The sequence below is a fragment of the Amblyomma maculatum genome, chromosome 1 (assembly GCF_055883805.1).
Source record: "Amblyomma maculatum isolate TAMU_Amacu chromosome 1, ASM5588380v1, whole genome shotgun sequence".
NCBI classification, from domain to species: Eukaryota; Metazoa; Arthropoda; class Arachnida; order Ixodida; family Ixodidae; genus Amblyomma; species Amblyomma maculatum.
In genome coordinates, this window is record NC_139344.1 from 276852042 (window position 1) to 276869166 (window position 17125).

General features: G+C 47.7%; 1 pseudogene; it reads left to right on the plus strand.

Moving 5' to 3' along the window:
* The first annotated feature begins 11796 nt into the window (after window positions 1–11796).
* Window positions 11797–13075, plus strand: LOC146206609 (uncharacterized; annotated as a pseudogene).
* The last annotated feature ends 4050 nt before the right edge of the window (window positions 13076–17125 follow it).

Consider the following 17125-nt stretch of genomic DNA (forward strand, 5'->3'; position numbering starts at 1 on the left):
ACAGGAACATTCCCAAACCTGCATATCCTTAGCAAAATTTACCCGTCGCAATATCGGGACACCTGGCCATGGTGTGGTAGCAAAACTTCGTTATACCACATCACGTGGGAATGTAGAAATAACGATAGCTTTCGTAAAGACCCGAGTGCGGAACAGTGGGAGAGCCGGCTCTCCAGCGGTAATCTGGGTTGCCAACTAGGTCTGATCCATCACGCCCAGCGAGCAGCGAAGCTCAGCGGAGCCCTTGAATAGGGGCACCGACCCTGTGTGAAGACGGAAGATAGACCTCTTCTGCTACTAGCACGAGACCTTCCTAGAGAAATTAACGTATTTCCTATCCTATCCTATCCTATCCTATCACTTTTTCAACAGTTGGCGAGCACTTTAAAACTATGATGAAGTACATGACTACATATATATATATATATATATATATATATATATATATATATATATATATATATATATATATATATATATATATATATTTATATATATATATATTGCCACCTGGTGTCCCAGATGTTTTTAGGTGGCACCTAGAAGAAAAGGACGCCGATGTTGTCTCGCGTGCTGTGCGCGGAACTTTGCCTGCTGGTTGAGCTTCGTCCCGTCGTCTTAGTCACATCTAGCCCTGTTGTCCGTGACATATTTTGGTGGAGGTGCTGGGTATCGATCCCAGTATATGTCCCGAACTCCTCCGCATACCCAGGATTCAGGTCCTGTGCCAATCGACACTCCTGTTCACCGCGCTAGCCGGAGGAACCTAGGCCTACCACCTGAGCACGGGCCGTTGGAGTTCAACACCGCAGGCGCCCCTCGACCGGCTATGCAAGGAGCTCCAACTTACTACACCCTGCAAAATCCACGACTACCTCAGCCCTTCCACGGCAGTCAGAGCGAAGACGTCGAAGACTGGCTTATCCAATTTGAACGGGTCGCCTCGTTTAATCAGTGGGACGACGCCGCCAAGCTTCGAAATGTCTTCTTCAGCCTGGAAGATGGCGCTCGTACTTGGTACGAGAACCGAGAAGACGCCCTAACATCATGGCGTGAGTTCTGCCAACGAATTCGTGAGACCTATACCAGCGCGGATCGGCGAGAACGCGCAGAAAGGGCTCTACAGTCTCGTATACAGATGCCAAATGAGACTGTGACCATGTATGTGGAGGACATGACCCGGCTCTTCCGACGTTCTGACCCGGCAATGACCGAAGACAAAAAGGTGCGCCACCTTATGCACGGTATTAAAGAGCAACTGTTCGCTGGCCTCGTGCGTAATCCACCAAGGACTGTTGCTGAGTTCCTTTCGGAAGCTGTCACAATAGAGAGGATGCTCCAGCAGCGGTCTACCACTTACGACAGGCCGGTGGTCGCCGCTTCGGTTGTGGAGCCGTTTTCGGCCTTCGGGGCTACCCCGAACCTACGCGACATCATCCGCTCAGTTGCACGCGAAGAGCTCCAGAAGCTTTTCGGTGTTCCACAGCCGATGGTCGGCTCTGTAGCTAGCATTGTCCGCGAAGAGCTTCAAGCGTTGAAGCCCTCGATAGCGTCCGCTGATCCACAACCTTTCCCCACGGAGTACCTGCGTCCAACTTATGCAGATATGGCGCGACGCCCTGCCACTGCTTCGGCGCCATTACCGCCACCCGATCAAGGCTCACTGTATTCCGCACACACTGAGCCGTTCGTCGACAACCGACGACCACCCCAGCGGAAGGCGGACCTGTGGCGCGCCCCAAATCGCCAGCGCCTGTGCTTCCATTGCGGGGAGCCAGGTCATCTCTATCGCCAGTGCCCCTATCGACACCTTGGACTTCACGGATTTCCCATCGACATGCGTCGACCTCCAATAGGCCAAAGACCCCGGGAGATTGAAGACTACTTAGCGCAGCAGCGCATGGCGCCAACTTCTCAGCGGCAGTCACGATCCACGTCCCCACACCGACCATCGCCGCAGCGCGGGCCATCCTGGACGGCGCAGCGACGCTCGCCAAGTCCCCACCGGGAAAACTGAAGACAGCGACCTCCGGGGGCGAGGCCGCTTGAAATCGACGTGACGAAGACCCCCTGACAAGGAGACCTGTGAGCGATCTGGATTTTACGGCACCGACGACAGTTCCTACGCATGAACATCGACTCTCGCTGGACATACCCGTGCTTCTCGACGGCCATAAGGTTAGCGCATTGGTGGACACTGGCGCGGATTTTTCGATTATAAGCGGGAAGCTAGCAGCGCTTCTAAAAAAAGTCATGACACCATGGTCGGGCACGCAGATTCGCACCGCTGGCGGACATGTCGTAACTCCTAGTGGCCTGTGCACGGCACGAGTTCAAATTCGCAGCTCCACGTTTATTGTAAGCTGCCTCGTTATACCTGACTGCTCCCGTGACGTTATCCTTGGGGTTGATTTTCTCCGGGAGTATGGAGCTATTATCGATCTCCGAAAGCGCACAGTGACATTTTCAACAGAGAAAGCTGCTGATACTGACGTCAAGAATCGCCAACGCCGCGCCGCCCTTCGAATTTCCGCCGAGAGGGTTTCGATTCCACCACGCGCCAGTGTTTTTGTGACTGTTACTTGCGACGAACTGCGTGACGGGCATGCGGTCGCGGAAGGCAACCAGTCACTTTTGCTCACCCACGGCATCTGTACAGCGCGCAGCCTCATCCACCTCCGCGACGGCCGGTCTGATCTCCTGGTGACTAACTTCACCAACGAACCCCGGAATCTTTTTCGTGCTACTGCCATCGCGTTTGCTGACTCCTTAGCGGATGTTTCTGAATGTTTTACGTTTGGGGCTGTTGGCACTGTGCAGCCCTCACTTGACCGTCTTGATATTAGTCCGGATCTCTCGGACACACAGAATCGTGAGCTACGTGCCCTCCTACTAGAGTTCAGCTCTTGCTTTGCGTCCTCATCGAAAGTACGGCAAACGCCTCTCGTGAAGCACCGCATCATTACTCCTGACGACGCCCGCCCTATCCGCCAGCAGCCGTACCGTATCTCAACGACAGAACGTGAAGCGATTCAGACACAAGTTCAGGAGATGCTTTGTGATGGTGTCATACAACCATCCAACAGCCCGTGGTCATCCCCTGTCGTGCTGGTAAAGAAAAAAGATGGGACCCTTCGCTTCTGTGTCGATTATCGAAAGCTGAATGCCATCACTAAAAAAGACGTCTACCCGCTGCCCCGTATCGACGATTCGCTCGACAAGCTTCGTCGCGCCCAGTACTTCTCCTCCATTCACTTAAAGAGTGGGTACTGGCAGATTGAGGTTCATGAGCGGGACCGCGAAAAAACAGCTTTTGTCACCCCAGATGGACTGTACGAGTTCAAAGTGCTGCCTTTTGGCCTATGTTCAGCGCCGGCAACTTTTCAGCGCATGATGGACACCGTCCTCGCCGGCCTCAAATGGCAAATCTGCTTAGTCTATCTCGACGACGTTGTCGTATTCTCTGAAACCTTTGAAGACCACCTCGAACGCCTGCGCGCAGTATTAGATGCCCTCCGGTCAGCTGACTTGACGCTCAAGCCCGAGAAGTGCCACTTTGGCTACAAAGAGTTGAAGTTTCTTGGTCACCTTGTGAGTGCCGCAGGCGTAGGGCAGACCCCGACAAGACTGCTGCTGTCGCCAAATTTCCCATTCCTGCAAACAAGAGAAGTTTGAAACGCTTCCTGGGTCTCTGCACGTACTACCGCCGCTTCATCGCAGATTTTTCCAAAGTTGCCGCCCCCCTGACTCGCCTCACGCGCGATGATACACAGTTCGTGTGGGGCGCCGAGCAACAAGAGGCTTTTGCGGAGCTGCGCAGCCGACTGCAAACAAGCCCAGTTCTTGCGCACTTTCATGAAGACGCTGACACCGAAGTCCACACCGACGCCAGCAATATCGGCCTTGGCGCTGTACTCGTTCAACACCAAGCTGGCGTCGAAAAGGTAATAGCGTATGCCAGCCGCACGCTCTCCCGCGCCGAGACAAACTACTCCACTACGGAAAAGGAATGCCTTGCGGTTGTGTGGGCAACCATGAAATTTAGGCCTTACCTCTACGGCCGCCAGTTTAAAGTTGTCACCGATCATCATTCCTTGTGCTGGCTGGCTAACCTCCGCGACCCATCGGGGCGCCTAGCACGATGGAGTCTTCGCCTCCAAGAATTTGAGTACACCATTGTGTATAAATCTGGCCAGAAGCACGAAGATGCTGACGCGCTGTCGCGCGCACCCGTCGGTTTAGTCGATGAGAGCACGGACGATGAGAGCGGTTTTCTTGGACTGGTGAGTGCTTCAGACATAATGACCCGACAGCGAGCTGACCCGGACATTCGACCTGTCATTGACCACCTGCAGGGTCGCGCTGCTGATATCCCTCGGCAATTTGCTCGAAACCTGTCTGCTTTCTGTGTCCGGAATGGCGTTCTATACAAACAGAACTCCAGCACTGTTGACCGAGCGTTCCTCCTCGTAGTGCCAGCCGACCTCCGTGCCGATATCCTTTTTGCCTGCCATGATGAGCCCACCTCCGGCCACTTGGGCTTTACACGCACACTCGCCCGAGTTCGTCAAGCCTATTATTGGCCTAAACTCGCTGACGCCGTTCATCGCTACGTCAGGGGCTGTCGTGAGTGCCAACGTCGAAAGGCGCCACCTCTCAAGCCAGCGGGTTTGCTCCAACCTATTGCGCCTCCCCGAACACCGTTTGACCAAATCGGCATCGACCTTCTGGGCCCATTTCCGCTGACATCGGTCGGTAACAAATGGATTATAGTCGCGACCGACTATCTCACACGGTATGCGGAAACCAAGGCGGTGAAGCGTGGCACGTCATCTGAGATCGCCCAGTTTTTTATGCAGCAGATCGTGTTGCGCCATGGCGCACCGTCCCAAGTAATCACCGATCGAGGCACGGCGTTTACGGCACAACTTATGCACGACGTATTTGAGCTGAGTCACACGAGCCATCGCAAAACCACTGCTTATCACCCACAGACGAATGGCCTCACGGAGAGACTCAATAAAACGATCGCCGACATGATTGCCATGTACATAGACTCCCAGCACAAGACCTGGGACGAGATTCTCCCGTACGTCACATATGCCTACAACACTGCCATCCAAGAGACTACGTGTTTTACGCCATTTCGCCTGCTCTATGGACGCGACGTTCAGACGATATTAGATGCCATGCTTCAGTGCTGCACGGATAATCCTCTCATCCCAGACGCCGAGCAGTTTGCTCAGCGCGCCGAGGAAGCACGTCAACTTGCCCGCATCCACATTCAGCAACAGCAGGGAAAGGATACGCGTCGCTACAACCTCTGTCATCGACACGTCACATACCAACCAGGAGAGCAAGTTTGGGTGTGGACACCGGTGCGCCGGCCCGGCTTGTCTGAAAAACTGATGTCGCGATACTTTGGACCTTACAAGGTTCTGCGCCGTGTCACAGAAGTGACATACGAAGTCCTTCCAGCGGGTACTGTGCAGACCTCGCGTCGGCAACCACGCTCCGAGGTGGTGCACGTTGTCCGCATGAAACCGTATTTCACGCAGTAATGTGCGATGTACTATGCACTCGTTTAGTTGTGTAGGGCACCGCCTCTGTTTTATATTCGTTTTCTGTACTGACTTGCATCGCCCATCGCTCGCGCCCAGTCTGTGCTTTCGTTTTTTTAGGAGGGGGAGTAATGCCACCTGGTGTCCCAGATGTTTTTAGGTGGCACCTGGAAGAAAAGGACGCCGATGTTGTCTCGCGTGCTGTGCGCGGAACTTTGCCTGCTGGTTGAGCTTCGTCCCGTCGTCTTAGTCACATCTAGCCCTGTTGTCCGTGACAATATATATATATATATATATATATATATATATATATATATATATATATATATATATATATATATATATATATATATATATATATATATATATATATATATATATATATATACCAAACCAAACCAAACCAAACCTGTACAAAAACCTTTTCTATACCATGCAATACTTTTTAGTGCCTGTTATTTACCAAGAACTGAGTGTTGTCTTAGGTGGTTTAAATGAAAATCGAAGATGGTGATGTCATTTAAATTCGAATCAAAGAGGTCATTTTTTTCATATTCGTGAATTTTGGCCAATTTCGAAGTAATATGGTGACCCAACAGACAACTTCAGAGCTACAAATTTTTGCAGCAATAAAAAACGAGGCTTGCGTAATACAGAGAAAATGTTTTCATGCCAACTATTTATTCAATGCTACCAGAATGAAGGGCTAAATATTGCCAATTTTCAGTACAAGCTTTCTGCACTATAACAATTTTGATAATTTCAAACAATATAATGCAACACCTTTATAGCCATTAACAATTATGAGGTACTGAGGGTTCTTCAGGGATATTTTATAAATTTCAAAAAATGATGTTTTTTTATTTGGAATAAAGTTTACTCCTTTGTAGTTGTTCTCGACACTTGACCGAATTCGACACGTTGTGCAGAAAACACCTATCGATCTAGAACCTTAAAGTTTCCAGAAATTAAGAAAATAGTCTTCATAATAAAGACAAAAAGATTTACTTACAACAACTTATTTCTTTGTGCCAGAATGTAAGATTGAAATCGACTTTTTTGTAGCGCGTTGCTCCTGGAGCAAAGTTTGAAATTTTTAACTAAAACAAGCGGAGCAAGAAAAAACGTTTTATTAACGCTCCTTAAAATAAAGTAAAGCGCTCTCTCCAAATCACTGGACTCCCCCATTCCAAAGAAAAAACTCCCTCAAAATATACATTAAAGCAATCCTAAGCGATGTGCTGAGAGGTTACTATACCCGAAAAGAACTTTGTCGCAACCTTTCCGGAAAAGAAACCGTAACAATTAAAAGACTATAGCGTCTCAAGTTCACTTCGTCATAAAGCCCGCTGACAAGGATGCTGCGACGTCATGTGGACTCAGTAATGGAAAAAAGCTGCTTAGAAAATTTTTGCTTACATTTTTTTTAAGAGCGCTGAGGCTCCGTTGTCCGCTAGCCGTCATTGATTCTAAACACACGGTTGGTATATATCTAAAAGGCCGGCTTGGATTTCTTGTATTGACGCTATCGGCACCTACGACATGCTCATCAACGAAAGGGTGCTCGGTTAGGCCGCCTGTCAACTACCACATGCTATATGATCCGAGGTGCTTGGCTCCTCATCCATGACTACCAGGAAGAGGCTCAGCAGCCGCTTTGCAGAAATTGATCACGCGAACTCGTGACATCTTTAGTCACGCGATTCTTTTGCTTAGTGTTTGTCTTGAAGACGTCACGTAAGATGAAAAGTAATAGATCAGAGGTCAGGGTCATTTGTCAAAGTCAAAGGTCAACCTGTGCATCATCATAATCATCATCATCATCATCATCATCATCATCATCATCATCATCATCATCATCAGCCAGATTATAACCACGGCAGGTGGAAGACCTCTCCCACATTCCTCGAATTAACCCACCCTGTGCTAGCTGCATGAAATTTACCCTTGCGAACTTTTTGATCTCATCCGCTCACCGAACTTTCTGCCGCCCCCTTCTATGCTTTCCTTCCCTTGGAATCCAATTTGTTACCCTAAGAGATCATCGGTTGTCCTTTTCGTCGCACTACATGACCTGCCCATGCCCATTTCTTCTTGATTTCCACTAGAATGTCATTAACTCGAGTTATTTCTGTGACCCACTCTGCACACTTCCTATCTCTTAACGTTACACATACCATTCGCCGTTCCATTGCTATCTCCGTTGTCTTCAGCTTAAGATAGAATCCTTTTTCCTTAGTCGCCTCGTTTCAGCCCCGTAGGTCAGTACAGGTAAGATGCAACTGTTATATACTTTCCTCTTTAGCGATACCGGTAAGCTGCTACTCATAATCTGCAAGTACTTGCCAGATGCAGTCTATTCTAATATTATTATCCTGGTTGTTTCCTTCTCATGGTCCGGATCGGCCTTTACTACATGTCCTAAGTATACATGTTCGCCTACTACTTCCAGTGCTTCGCTACCTATCGTAAATTGCTGTTCCTAATGAGTGCAGGCAATGAGTACAGTACTAATGAGTACAGGCAACCATAGAAGTACCACGATTGCGCTTGATAAGCCTAGGACAACCTCCTTGCTGCACTTTATATACCTCCATTTAAACAATCATGCAGGTCTGGAATCAGCGGATGGCTGCAAGGCTTTCGATAGTTCATTTCGCTCTTCTGTGGTCGTAGTTGAGTGCGATTAGTTGCGACCAATCTTGTTTGAGGTTCCATCATCCGCGAATAGCATTGCAAACTGTGTTGGGTCTGTGAGTTGTCCGCCAAGCCTGGCCGCCTAGTTTCGATGGCGAAAAGCAGCCTGTCAACGTCGCATACCTGTGGATAGGCACTGCCTAGAAACGCCAAACGTTAAGCAAAGTTGTGCTGGTGTCTAGATAGGACACAAAGAGCTATGGTTTCAAGCATGATGTTAATGGCACAGTAGTCTTTGCGACACAACAATTCTGCCTTATTTGAGCCCTATAAAGCCAAGAATCCTGCCAAGTAGGAGATAATCTTCCTTCAAAGGAGGAGGAAGATGAGGAGGAGAGGCAGGGAGATTATCCGTAAAAGAAACCGGTTTGCTACCCTGCACTGGGGAAAAGGGGTGAGTGGATATAAAAGTTGTGAGAGAGGGATGGGTTAAGTTAATACAGTCACATCACAGACATGTCACATCACATCACGTCGCAGTCATATCACGTAGCATAACAGCAAAATCATAGTCTTTCGATTAGGCTTGTGCTTTTCATAAAGCGGAGCAGTGCGTGGGAGGTCTTCACCGCAGACGATAGCCGTGGCCAGGGACCTAAAATTTTAATTTCAGTCAATGGGCGTCCATCTAAATGCTCCAGCGCACGGCATACACACTGTCTTTCCTCACTGTATAGGGGGCACTCACAAAGAATGTGGCCTATAGTCTCGTCGCACCCACAGTTTGTACATGAAGGGCTGTTTGCCATGCCTATCATAAAAGAATTCGAGTTTGTGAATGCTACACCAATCCACAGGCGGCACAGCAAGGTTTCTTCGCGTCGGGTTAGGCCAGGTGGAAGCCGGAGCTTCAGGTCAGGGTCCAGGGATTTTAAGTGGCAGTTTGCAAACTGGCCAGAATTCCACAAGGAGAGTGTGTGTTCCCGCGCAAGTGCGCGAAGCCTGCCCGCTGCGTCTGCCCTGGAAAAGGGAATCAACACACAATCGCCGTCTTGGTGGGCTGTTCGTGCGACCTCGTCCGCCCGAAGATTGCCCGCTATGTCGCTGTGTTCCGGAAGGCATTGAAAGATGATGTCATGTCCTCCATGAATTGTATAGTGATGAATTTGTCGTATTTCCGCAGCGAGTTGTTCATGGGCTCCACGGCGAAAAGCCGCTTTTAGGGCTTGCAGGCTTGCTTTTGAATCTGTGTATATAGATCACCGCTGAGGACTCTGCTGACTGATACGCCAAATTGCGGCACGAAGGGCGGTTAGCTCTGCAGCTGTTGAAGAAGTCTGGTGGATTGTCCTAACTTTTATTTCTGTATTAATTGAGGGTATGACCATGGAGCCTGAAGAACTCACGGTATTCATTGAATCATCGGTGTAGACGTACAAACGATTTACATGGTGCTCATGGAAGTATTCAAGAGTGATTTGTTTTAGTTCTGTCGGCGATAGCTCGACCTTCTTCCTGATGCCGGGTATTGAAAGAGGCACGTGTGGTTTATGCAGGCTCCATAGCGGAGAAGACGCTCTAGATGCGGGTGTAAACTGGGACGGCAAAATAGCGCGATGCGCCTCAATGGTCTTTTTTATTTTCTTCGGCCTCCGTGGGAAGTGGTTTCATTTGTGCGCATCAACACGGACGATTGCTTGCGCGACGCGCCTATCGCAGTCACTAATGGTTGCTTCTGTAATATTATTACCTCGCTTCAAAGCGATAAGCTTCCTGACGAAAATAAGTGTCAAATAAATTGCAAAAATGAATCGGTGGAAACAGCCCTTCTTGAAATTAAAAAAGGAATTCTTTAAAACAGGGAAAATAAACTCTTCACACTAGGTATCTTCTTAGACTTCAGAAAGGCTTTGGACTGCGTACAGCATGACGTATTTTTGCGTTAACTCCCCTTTTATGCTATCCGAGGTGTAGCACTTTCTCTAAGCGCTAACCTACCGCTACCTACCGCTTTCTTCGGTGTAGCGCTAACCTATACCGCTACACCGAAGAGCGGTTTCCCCAAAGCCACTGAGTTGTTCAGCTGGTTTGCCACACAGTAGCTGCACAGTTTCCTTCTAGTAGCTGTACAGAATAGAGTCTCGGTAGTCGCGGCCGTTTTCGCCTCGCAAACTACCACTGACGCGGCTACCGGAAACAATTCCAACGAAAACGCGCATCTCAAGACACTAATTTGTGCATAAACGTCATTTTGATGTCATCTCTGTTTTTTACTTTTTGTGACGTCGTACGTCGTGTGACGCAACCTCGTCATGCACAGATTCAAAATTTGCAAGACTAATCGCAGACAGGGTGATGACATGGAATCGTTTTCTGATTGAATAAAATCGTTGTTTCATCCCTGGTTGCGCACCAGTCTGCAAGCATGCAGGATGAAAGCTGGCTAATGTATTTCAAGTTCTTATTAAGGCGAAGTCCCACTAGGCTTTGTCGGCACCGGGAGTGCCAGCAAAATGTGTCGCGGAATAGTATTGTGGTGAAGTATATACGGACAGTGATTAGTCAATACAGAGTCATGGTCATTATTCGCAAGTGAAGATCAGCTGTGTCATTAATTACAACATTAATAAATATATAGTACCTGAATATAATTAATGATCATAATTAAAAAAATTCTAGAGGGCACTTTGGACCACTAAAGTGCGATTAGGCGAAAGCCATTATAGCCCGGTGAATCGTAGCGCTCCACTACGGCACCTCTTTCTCCCTCTCTTCTTTCACTCCCACCTTCCTTCCTTCCTTTACGGCGTGGTACATGTATTCATTATTAGTCCTATAAAACCCCGGCCCTCGGTCACCAGCGGTTGCGGAGCTACTGACCGCGGCGCCGGTCAGACCTGTGACGTACGTAGCGGGGGGTGGTAAGAATCTCTGGCTCCGCTGGACAGGCCGCCATTGGAAACTGACCCTGGCAACGTTTAACGCTAGAAACCTAGCTAGTGAAGCTAGTTTAGCAGTGCTGTTAGAGGAACTAGAGGGTATGAAATGGGATGCAATATGGCTTAGTGAGGTTAGGAGGCCGAATGAGACACATACTATACTGAAGGACGGGCATGTACTGTGTTATCGAGGTTTGCTTCAGCAAGAACTAGAAGTAGGTTTCAATGTCAATAAGTATATAACTGATAATATAGATGAATTCAATGGAATTAATGAGAGGGTGGCAGGTCTCGTAATTAATCTTAATAAGCGGTACAAACTGAAGGTTGTACAGGCCTACGCACCGATATGTAGTCATGATAACCAGGCAGTTGAAAGCTTCTAGGAAGATGTAGAATTGGCAATGAAGAAAGGAAACACGCAGTATACTGTACTAATGGGCGACTTCAATGCCAAGTTAGGGAAAAAAAAGCAGGCAGGAGACCAGGCAGTGGGTGACTATGGCATTGGCTTTAGGAATAGCAGGGGAGAGTAACTAGTTGAGTTTGTAGAGCGCAATAACCTAAGAATCATAAATACCTTCTTCAGCAAAAGAAATAACCTGAAGTGGACATGGAAAAGTCCCAACGGGGAGAATAAAAATGAAATTGGCTTCATAATGTATTTTAACCCCGCCATTATGCAGGATGTAGAGGTAATCGGGAAAGTCAGATGCAATTACCACAGGATGGTAAAGTCTCAAATTTGTCTAAATCTGAAGAGGGAACGAAACAGATAAGTAAGAAACAAGTCCATAAATCAATTAACGGTGAGGAGGAGGGCAGAAGAGTTCAGGATCTCTCTACAGAATAGATATTACGCTCTAACCGAGGATGACGACATTAGCATAGAAGTAATGAACAATAATTTAAGAGACGTCATTACTGAGTGCGCAGTAGAAGTAGGCAGTTGGGTAGTTAGAGAGGATACCGGTAAGCTGTCTAAGGAGACAAAACATTTGATTAAGAAACTCCAAAGTGTGAAAGCTTCCAATCCAACAGACCATACAGAATCGGCCGAGATATGAAAGCTTATCAATAAGCGCAAAGTGGCCGATATAAGTAATTATAAGATGGAGAAAATTGAGCATGCCGTAAAGAACGGGGGAAGCCTTAAAGCGATGAAGAAGAAATTGGGCATAGGCAAAATTCAGATGTATGCGCTAAGGGACAAGACGGGCAATGGTATGACTAATATGGCCAAAATGATTAATGTAGCCAAGGAGTTCTATACGGACCTCTACACTGACCAAAGTAGTCAGGACAAAAACGAAATTGGCTGTAGTGAAGAGCAGTCGGACATTCGGCCAGCAACGAAGGACGAGGTTAAGCAAAAGTTAGAAGCTATGAAAAGGGAGAAAGCATCTAGGGGAGGATCGGGTAACAAGAGATTTGATGAAGAATGAAGGGGATATCGTGCTAGAAAAACTGGCCACCCTGTATACGCAATGCCTGATGACATCGAAAGTACCGGAATCATTGAAAAACGCTAATATCATATTAATTCATAAAAAAGGGGACGCTAAAGACTTGAAACATTACAGACAAACCAGCTTACTATCTGTTACGTATAAGGTATTTATCAAGGTAATAATCACTAATTTAATCGGGCCAACATTAGACTGCAACCAAGTAAAAGATCAAGCAGGTCTTCGGAAAGGCTACTCTACTGTCGATCATATCCATACCATCAACCAGGTGATACAAAAATTCTCGGAATACAATCAGCCCTTATACACAGCATTTATTGATTACGAAACACATGTGACTCTGTAGAAACCTCGGCGGTCATACTGGCACTGCGAAATCACGGTGCAGTACGTGAAAGTGCTGAGAGATGTGCTGCTCAGCAATCATATAGTCCCGCATAAGGAAAGTAGCATAATTCCTATAAAGTAAGGTGTTAGGCACGGAGAGACTCTCTTCCCAATGCTATTCACAGCTTGCTTAAAGACGTATTCAGAGGCTTGGGATGAGAGCAGTTAGGGATATGGGTAGATGAAGAATACCGCAGTAATCTGCGATTCCCTGATGAAACTGCCTTGCTAAGTAACTCAGGGGATGAACTGCAAAGAATGATTGATGACTTACACCGGAAACGTAGAAAGGTATGCTTGAAACTCAATATGCAGAAGACTAAGGTAATATTCAACAGCCTCGGGAAAGAACAGCAGTTTTCGTTAGGTAGCGAAGCACTGGAAGTAGTTGGCGAATATGTCTACTTAGGACAAGTAGTAACCACAGATCCGGTTCATGAAAGGGAAATAACAAGGTTTGGTTGGTTGGTTTGTAGGTTTTAACGTCCCAAAGCGACTCAGGCTATGCGAGCCGCCGTAGTAGAGGACTCCGGAAATTTCGACCACCTGGGGTTCTTTAACGTGCACTGACATCGCACAGCACACGGACGCCACTCCGTTTCGCCTGCAGCGAAACGCAGCCGCCGAGGTCGGGATTCGATCCCGCTTCCTCGGGCACAGCGGTCGAGCGCCGTGACCACTGCGCCACCCCGGCGGGGGAAAAAAACAAGGAGAATAAGACTGGGATGGAGCGTGTTTGGCCAGCTCTCGCAGATTATGAGTAGCAGCCTACCGGTGTCGCTCAAGACGAAAGAATACAGCAGTTGCATCTTACCTGTACTCACCTATGGGGCTGAAACTTGAAGGCTAACCAAGAGGGTTCTGCTTAAGTTGAGGACCACGCAGAAGTGGGTTATGGAACAAAATATGGTAGGGGTAACATTAAGAGATAGGAAGCGTGCAGAGTGGGTCAGAGAAATAACTCAAGTTACTGACATTCTATTGGAAATCAAGAAGAAATGGGCATGGGCAGGGCATATAGTGCGAAGAGAGGATAATAGATGGTTGCTTAGGGTAACACACTGGATTCCAAGGAAACGGTAGCGTACCAGGGGGCGGCAGAAAGTTAGGTGGGGGGATGAGATTAAGAAGTTCGCAGGGGTCAAGTGGATGCCGCTAACACAGGACCGGGGTTAATTGGAGGATAATGGGAGAGGCCTTCGCCGTGCAGTGGGTATAGTTAGGCTGATGATGATGATGACTTGTGCGCGCGGAGAATTGTGACAGATACTGCGCCTTTTCTAACCTGAAAATCAATTTCAAAAGCCGCTGATGCCTGCTGTACTAAGTTACTAACGCCTCTTAGTCATCTGGGTCTGCTTCTGTTTGCTGTATGGTGCGGCATTCGAGGAAGCGGCAAATGAAAGGCGTCGCACGGAAGCCTGGATCGGACGCCCGGTGGGGTCAGCCTCGTATATGCATGTGTGTGTGTGTGAACAACTTTGAGTTCCACCAAAACGGAGGCCCCCTACTCCCCGCCCCCGGCACGCCGGCCTAGGGGACGGGGGCCAAGATCTCCGCGATTACGGAAGTGGCCGCAAGGAACCAAGATCTCTTTGCCTGCCTCTAATCGTATTACATGAATCGCCTGGTGACGTCATGACCTGTCGTGACGGTACATCTCGCGCACCCTGTCGAACCAAACCAGCATTTCATTGAACGCATCAAAATTCACCGCCGTTTTATGATTCGTTTACAGGAAAGGAAAGGCGCAGTATCTGTCACTCAAGGAATCCCGTTGTCATCCGCACGGTAGAGAACGGGAATTATGAAGAGCGTAATCTGTTCCTTACTGCTAAAGTGTGGTACGTGATGAATGTGCTCAGTGCTTCGAGGACAAACATACAAAAACTTCACCGTGTTTTTGCCGTTTTCATTTGGGCGTCGACCTGGGAAAGGACGAGCCGAACAAATTTGTTTCTTTCCGTACAAAAAGGAGGGCTTGGTCTGGCGCATTTATTTTTGCGACAAGTTGTCTCGCGTTTCATGTACCTTCGTGACCAAAATGATGTTTTTCTCAGAACAGTAATCCAAGTTCGGCTTGGTCGACTCCTTCCTAATTTTCTTGTCAGTTCGTGTCTCAATGTAGGTGGTACAGTAAGAGGGTACTTGCGAGAAGTGGTGCTCGCGTACAGATTGCTGCATGTGCGCTTTTCCATGGAGTATTTGTGCAATGTTAAGCGGAAAAAATTGTATGCGGACCTAGTGGACACAATGCTTCCTGTACCGATATACCGTTTGTCGCACTGTTCAGGCCCAGAAGATGATGTACTTAAGAGAGTTAAGAAGATGCCAATATCACCACCAGTCAAATCATTTTTCTTTAAACTCCACACTAGCGCATTATCAGTCAAAACATGGATGCACGCTAAAGGCCTGTTCGTCCCTTGGTCAACAAACTGTTTCTTGTGTAAAAGACCAGAGACGATAGAACACGTGTTTTTGGACTGTTGGGATGCCATTTTTTTCTGGGATGTGCTTCAGAGAACTTTAAAAAAAGAGCTACCTCTAGATGCATATGGCATACGATTTTTACCTTTTCCTAATACAGACGAGTTTCCCTCTGATACAATAATGCTCCTGGGCCTCCACAGCTTGTGGAAAACCAGAATGCAGTTTAACAATGCAGATATACAAGTCAATCCTGTACGAGAACATTTCATACACAGTGTTGTGCGGTTCAGGGAAGTGCATATGACACTCCCCGAGCAGCCACAATGGATTCATGTGCTTGACAGTTTGGTAAAACTGAAAACGTTTTAACCTGCCGTGTCACGCGAAAGTGTGCTGGCACGTTTTATTGTTCATCGTCTTGTTTTGAATGTCCAAGTCGGCAATAAACAAAAAAAAAGTGATCGTGGCGCAGTTGTTAAAGCGCTGGGCTGGAGATTCAAGGGATGGAGGTTCGATTCTCGGTGGAGACAAGGCTTATTCTTTTATTTTTAACTCTCGCTCTCGAAAGCGTGATATCTCTGCTGAAAACCTTCTGCTGACAGCCTTCTGTCGACAAACTTCTGTCGACAACGATGACATAATAAATGTTATCGCCTTAATATCTAATTGACAATCGATCAACGGAGATAAGTTACTGTCAATAATGAGGTAATTAACTAACCTAATAGACGGGGTAAATTAGTGGCGGCATGTGCCATGACGTCCTAACATATGTCTGATGGCGTCACACATACGACCAACCAGCCTGCAATAAATTGGGAGCGCTGGAGGACACGTGAGAGTCAATTGCAGGAGAATGCCACGTAACCATGAGAGCGCTACGCGCCGGTAGCGACGGCGTACCGTCCATTCCCACACCTGAAGAAGCACTTCAACGAACCCGCGCCAAAGATCTGAAATTTCCACTGTGCGGCACGAGCCCTGGCCTTGCTATCAACAGCAATACATGGAGAGCGCGATGTAGCGTCTGCAGCAGCCACTCTCAGGTTTTTGCATTTCTGCTGTGCAGGTTCTGCAGCAGTCTAGAAAGTTTCAGAGATGCACTTTTGTCATGCCTTTGTCCTTACATTCTTAGAAACGCTGATGCATATGTTATGGCGGGTAAAACTGGCGCCCAAAAGAGGCTGATTTGGGTGTCTCGCCTCGTCGAATTCGCGCGCATCTCCGGAATGGAGAGGACTTGCGGGAACATTCTGTTGACACAAGCATTCTGTTCGGGGCGCCATGCTCTCTTGTGGTTTGATGAACGGTTACACGATGACCTCGCCTCTATCTTTCTTTTAATTTTGTCCATCGCCACTGAGGATGACAGCATAGCGTTTTCCTCCTGTGTTGACTGCTGCGTCACCAAACGGAAGGGTGGCTGCTTTCCTGCCACTATGGCGAAGGTTTTCAATTGACAGCGTCCCCTTTCTTCGTGATAATATATTATTCAGCAGAGTTTTCTTTTTATACAAGAACCAACAACTGCATGACTTGTACAATGCGGTAACTCCTCAAGAAACCGAGGAAAGGATCATTAAAACAAGCTATGTACAGGAAGATGACGGCATAGACTCCCGCTGACTGATCATAATTCTGACAGCAATTCTGTTAATTTTCGTTGTTGATGAAAGCACGTCGAGTCAATGGCTGCAAT